This window comes from Kogia breviceps, chromosome 13, assembly GCF_026419965.1.
Source record: "Kogia breviceps isolate mKogBre1 chromosome 13, mKogBre1 haplotype 1, whole genome shotgun sequence".
NCBI lineage: Eukaryota > Metazoa > Chordata > Mammalia > Artiodactyla > Physeteridae > Kogia > Kogia breviceps.
This window is the reverse complement of record NC_081322.1, coordinates 67081699-67087719: the sequence shown is the minus strand read 5'-3', so window position 1 is coordinate 67087719 and position 6021 is coordinate 67081699. Positions and strand designations below refer to the sequence as shown.

The 6021-nt window shown below is 38.5% G+C and overlaps 1 protein-coding gene across 1 annotated transcript in view; it reads left to right on the top strand.

Annotated features, from left to right (window-relative positions):
• Nucleotides 1-9: 9 nt before the first annotated feature.
• The window catches only part of NHSL1 (NHS like 1), a 300877-nt gene continuing 294865 nt past the window's right edge, over nt 10-6021 (top strand). Inside the window, exon 1 of the mRNA XM_067010892.1 lies at nt 10-88. The gene's annotated coding sequence lies outside the window, so the exon portion shown is untranslated. The remainder of the gene's footprint in view (nt 89-6021) is intronic.

Genomic DNA, 6021 nt, shown 5'->3' with positions numbered 1-6021 from the left:
CTGTTCGAGCAAGCGTGGAGGCGGAACCAGAGTGTCGCCATAGCAACTGTTCCGGATTGTTTCTGACGCCTCGCCTGGACTTCGCAAGGTAAACCAACGTTGGCTTGTAAGGCAGCGTAAAAAAACGTGACTCTGTTTAGCAACCCCGAGGCTGAGCCCCTGAATGAAATGCTATTACTGCTGCTATAAGTAGCTACTGTTCAGGCACTTGACAGACGTCATCTCTAAACCTCACTGCAATCTATAATTAGGTGTTAGAATCCCCCTTTTAGAAATGAGGAAGCTGACACTCAGAAAGGCTGCGTCTCTATGTCGCCAGGACAGTTCCTCCCTACCTTTACTCCCTCTGGAGAAGGAATTGAGGATTGAGAAAGATCGAACTCTCCTAAATGAGGGGAGAATCCATGTTTTATTCCCTCATCTGAATAGTCTTCCCCGTTGAGGGTGGGAGATTTTAGGTTCATAGACCTTTAGATTGAAGAGACTAGAAAGCACCATGTACTTCTCCCTCGTTTGCTAAAAAGGAAACCGTATCTAGAGGTCGTATCAATGCCCGAGAGGCAGAGCACAGAAGAATGCAATTATCCTGGTTTCTAATATGGGATGTTCTGCCGCCACCCCTTCCATTTTTTAAAATTCTGAAATGTTTAAAAAAGAAAAACAGAGTAAACATTCATGCACCCACTATCCAGAATTAACGGATGTTACGTTTTATCATTTTATATTTTTAAATGAAGAAATATACCATTACAGATAAAGCGGGTGCTACCTATTCTCAGTGCCACTCTACTTCCCTTCTGAGGGGTAACTACGGTCTTAAATTTGATACGCATCTTGCTAATCTAGGTTCGTATACTTTAACTGTTACAATGTATTTGTAAACAATATATAGAATGACTTTGGGCTTTTGAAGTTTTACATGAATGCTATATATTTTATGTATTGACCTACAACTTGACTTCTCACCCAAGTCTATGTTTTTGAGATCTATCCACATTGATACAGATAGCTAGACTTCATTTGTCTTAATTATATAGTATTCTATCAAATAGGCTTGCCACAAACTATCTGAGAATTCCCATAGTGATGGACATTTAGGTTGTTTCCCATTTTTCACCGTTACGAACAATGCTGTAGGGGGCAATCTTCTCAATATCTTTTCTCATTGTCTCTTAACTCATCCCTGAATTGTCTTATCTGAATAAGCAGAACTTGCAAACTGGTGATTCACAGGCTTTTTTTTTTTTTTCAAGTTGGTTACTAACAGTTAAAGCGAAGGAATTAAAAATGATGTCAGCTCATCCATTTGGCATCCCAGTAATAAATGGGAAGATCTGACCACACGAGATCGGCACAACAGCCTGGCAACAGTAGTTCAAGTCCAAGAGCAGCTGCCGCCTTTAGATCAGTTCAGGTGATCTCTATTTTTCTCTAAGACACAATGCGTTTAGTATCCCTCTGAGCCCTGTGGTATTTGCATTTGCAACATAATACAGTAATGAGTTAGAGTCAAAGAGAGGTACTTTTATTTGAAATCTAGAGTTCTTTTTTTTTTTTTTTTTTCTTTTTTTTTTTTTTTTGAAATCTAGAGTTCTTGAAAGAAATCTTGTTCTTTGAGACTTACTAGATTTTCCTTTATACTGCAAAGATCCCTGCTTTGGATTGTTAAATGCACACCTTGTGTAAATTAATCAGATACTTTCTTCCCAAAGACAGTATGTATTTCCAGGATAGGAGCTGTGATCAGCAAGACCACTCCCCTCACCCCCCACTAATGTACTCTATATAGCATATTTTCAGGACTTCCCTGGCAGTCCAGCGGTTAAGAATACGCTTCCACTGCAGGGGGCATGGGTTGGATCCCTGGTCGGGGAAGATACCACATGCTATGCAGTACGGCCGAAAAAAAAAAAAAAAGACTAGCATATTTTCAAAAATATTATTTCTTATGGAAAATTTCAAACATATACCGAAGAAGACAGAATGATATAATGAACCCCTAAGTATCCATCATCTAGCTGTTGACTCATGGCCAATCTTGTTTCACTTATACCCCTCCCCTGACATTTTCTCCTGTCCAGTAATATTTACATTGAAGCAAATCCCAGATATCACTGAATCTGTAATATTTCAGTGTTGATCTCTAAAAGACTTTTAAAAACTTTACCATAATATCACTATTATTCCTAACACAATGCTAATTGCTTAATATTTTCAAATATGCAGTCAGTGTTCAAATTTCCAATAGCATCATAAGTGTCATATTTTTTTTTACATTTTATTAAATCAGGAATATTTTTCTGTAATGTCCTTAGGTGATGAATGGGTTTGGAAGCCACTGTTGTACATCTTCATTTGTTGAGCTGCAAACTGGCAATGTCTTTCCCCTGGAGGTTACAATCTAAAGCAGATGAAAGGTATCTCAACCCAAAGCAAATGGCTATTCTACCTCAGTGCCTGGAAAAGAGTCACGCCTTATTGTCCCTGTGGTTCTTTTAGGGAAGAGATTTTTGGGGTTTGATTCTTTAACTTGGAAGCCTATCTATCATTTCCAAGGGTTCCTACATCTCCTTTTCCTCCTATACCAGAATGGCTAGGCCAAGATAGATCAGAATCAATGCTTCTTTGCATGCCTGTCTCAGGAAACAGCTAGTAAACAAGCCTTAAAGCAGAAATGAGCTTGCCATATTCATGGAACTGGAAGAATGCCAATCAGTGTGGTGGTATGGATTCTGGTCTCCTCTAAGCTGTACATCTTAAGCAGTAGTGAAGGATCCCAAAATAAACACAGGGACCCTTAAACTTGTAAGTATTTTACTGCTGACTGCTTTGGAAATGCAAACAAGGGGGTAAACAACTGACCTGAAAAGTTACAGACTTAGACATTTACACAATTCTCACATATATGGTCTTTGATTAATCTTTCTCCCTCAATAGGCTTTAAGTTCCTTGAGGGCAGGTATTATTTTTTATTTGATTTTTGTATGTTAAGCACATTGCATTGTGCATTACATAGAACATGACATAAGGCAGGTGCTCAATAAATGTATGTGTTATGAATGAATGAAGTTCTCTGATTTTATTTCTGAAAGTAAAATGTTTCACATAATTCTTCTTTAAACCCCATAATGCCAATCAGATGATGTCACTAATCCCCAGGCAAGTGCCCTGTTTTTAGCTGGGCAATTTGTGTTTTGTTTCCCAAGCCTTCATACCGAGAGATCTAATGAAGGAACTAATCCTGCAGCTTAGGGAAATTGTTGCCCGGGTGATTATTTTAAAAACTTAATATTTGGTATAGTTTCGGTCTGTGGTTCTACAAAATTAATGTTTTGATATAATTTCGTATTCACACTTCCTTTTTAAGGGCAGGAGTAGTTAACAGGATTAGGGGATGGCTGTCAGCAAGAGAAGAGAACAATTCATCCTTTCTCGAAGTTCTTGTCAGAGGGACACTCCACCTTTAGAAGAAGGCTTACTGTAGGCTTAACCAAAAAACAAAGTATACCGGGACCAGCAAATTAGCTCCACTGCATTACAACCCTTCCATCAGTTTTCTTTCTTTTTGTTGAGTTTTAATTAAGTAGCAGTATTATCATGGAGCATCACAAGATTGCTAAGAAATACCTGTTGGGATAGCTTACAGAATAGCAGTACAAGATGGAGGGAAGGAAGGAAGGAGGAAGGAGGGAGGGCAGGAGGGAGTAAAGCGTAGGAATGGCTCCCATAACACTATTTATATCTCTATTGAACGAAGACATTTTGGAATGTTACCTAAAACCTAAGCTGCTACCACTCTGTCTTTTGAGTTGCCGTAATTCCTATCAGTGGGGAAATAAATCTTTACATTGGGGCAAGAAAAGGGATGAGACTCTAGGTAGATGGCCCATGTAGGTCGTAATATGGTAATGGATACGTACAGGTGAACGGGAGGCTGAGTTTGGGGATATGCGGTTGACAAAGGCGAATTGTTCTGTATGATAAAGTGGGGGAAATTGTTCTCTGTGGCAGAGGGTGGGGGTTGAGAAATGTTGCTCATAGTTAGCAAAAAAGTGGGGAGCAGATGGGGAACGAAGGGACAAGATGGTGGGAAGAAGCAGAGCAATGAGGGCTGTTATCCAACTGTAATTGTTAGTGTGGCTATAATTACACACACATACACACACACGTTCTCGATGCTTCCAAACATCAACATAAATCCCCTACAAGCTCAAGGCTTTGTGTAAATTAGTCAGTATGGAAATCAAAGGAAAAGCTTTGTATTCTACATCTTTAGGAGATTTCGAGAACAAGGGCAATATGTATGGAATAGTAAAGTAATCCATAAACTAAACTATGTCAGATGAAGCAGGAGCTAAGAGTACAAGGTAAATGAGAAAATTACAAGCCACAGTTTCCCCTGCAATCTTAGAGAGGGAAAGACATGAATTTTCCACCATCTGAAGATTGGAGGTTTATATTAATTTCATTTTAACCTTAAAGGACAAGCATACCTGGGATGACACCTGGTAATCTCCTGATCTCTCCCACTAGTCTGTTACCTACCTGAAGGAAGGAACTATATCTTACACAACTTTATATTCCCAAGGTCCAGCATAGTGTCTGTCGTACAATAAAAACCTAGAAAATGTTCATAAAATGAGTGAATAAATCAGGAGAAAACTAGACTTATATGATGGCGAGTAGCAGAATGGCATTATTAATTTAATCAAGTGTCACCATAACTCAGAAGACTAATTCACAGATTAGAAATTACAAGGATTCTTAGTCATACCTACCTCTGGCCTCCAGGTGGCAGTATTATCTCATATTAAATTGTTTGAGACCAGATTGCATTGAACTTTTGAGGAGGGAAAAAAAAATAACCATAAATGAATTAAACAATTCTGTAGCTTATTTCTGTAATTGTACTGAGCAAAAATAAGAAATAAAATATACTTACATGAGATTATAGATTTCTTCTCCAATTTCAACACAAATGAGAATTACCAGTCGTTCTCTAATTCAAGCAGTTTCCAAAACTTTGAAGGTAAATACAAATTGGTGTACTTTGCTTACAAAACACATGTATTTCTTTAAAGTATGGAAATGGGGGGAGGGGCAGTAATTTGTCTAGAAATAATTCATCTACCAACAAACAAGGTGACCAGATTAAATACAGGATGGTCAGTTAAACTTGAATTCTAGATAAAGAATACTTTATTCATATAAGTTTAGCCCATGCAATACTGGGGACTAAAAAATACTTGTTTATCTGAAAATCAAATCTAACTGGTCATCCTATATTTTGCTTTGCTAAATCTTGCCATCTTACCAACAACATTTTGTTGTCGTCAATTACAAAATAAGCAGAACTCTTCCAGGTCTGCAGGGCCCAGTGCTGTTTCCTTATTTGGAGAGATGAAAAGGAAGTAGCTTGGTAGGGTCGGCTTCCTCGCTGTAAGTCTAACTTTACTGTTCTTTGTACTCTACCCATGCAGATCAGAGTTCCCCAGCTGAGTAACTTATCTTCAGGAAACTGACCTCTCAAGCAAGTGCAGATGGTGTAGCCTAAAGCGGTGACTTTATACAAACAGTGTTTTATAGCACTTGTGAGTCTGGTTGCAAAAGCCAAACCATGAATGAGATTCTAGACCCTGTCACCTCTGATTTATACTTTTCAGTGGTACCTGATCCATAGCAGCTATGACAACAGAAATAGGTGAATTGCTTATGAACTAAATCCTATTTCAAGAAAGTAAAGAATTTTCTGGTAAATTCAATCATATGTTACAGTTCTATGTACATTTTCATTTTTAATGTAAGCACTCCCTATCTTCTAGGTAAAATGTACTTCATAATGTCATTTATAAATATTTCTGAATTTAAAATAAGCTTTCCAGGGACTTCCCTGGTGGTCCAATGACTAAGAATCCACCTTCCAATGCAAGGACGGGTTCAATCGCTGGCCTGGTCGGGGAACTAATATCCCACATGCCTCGGGGCAACTAAGCCTGCGCCCCCGCATCTATAGAACCCACG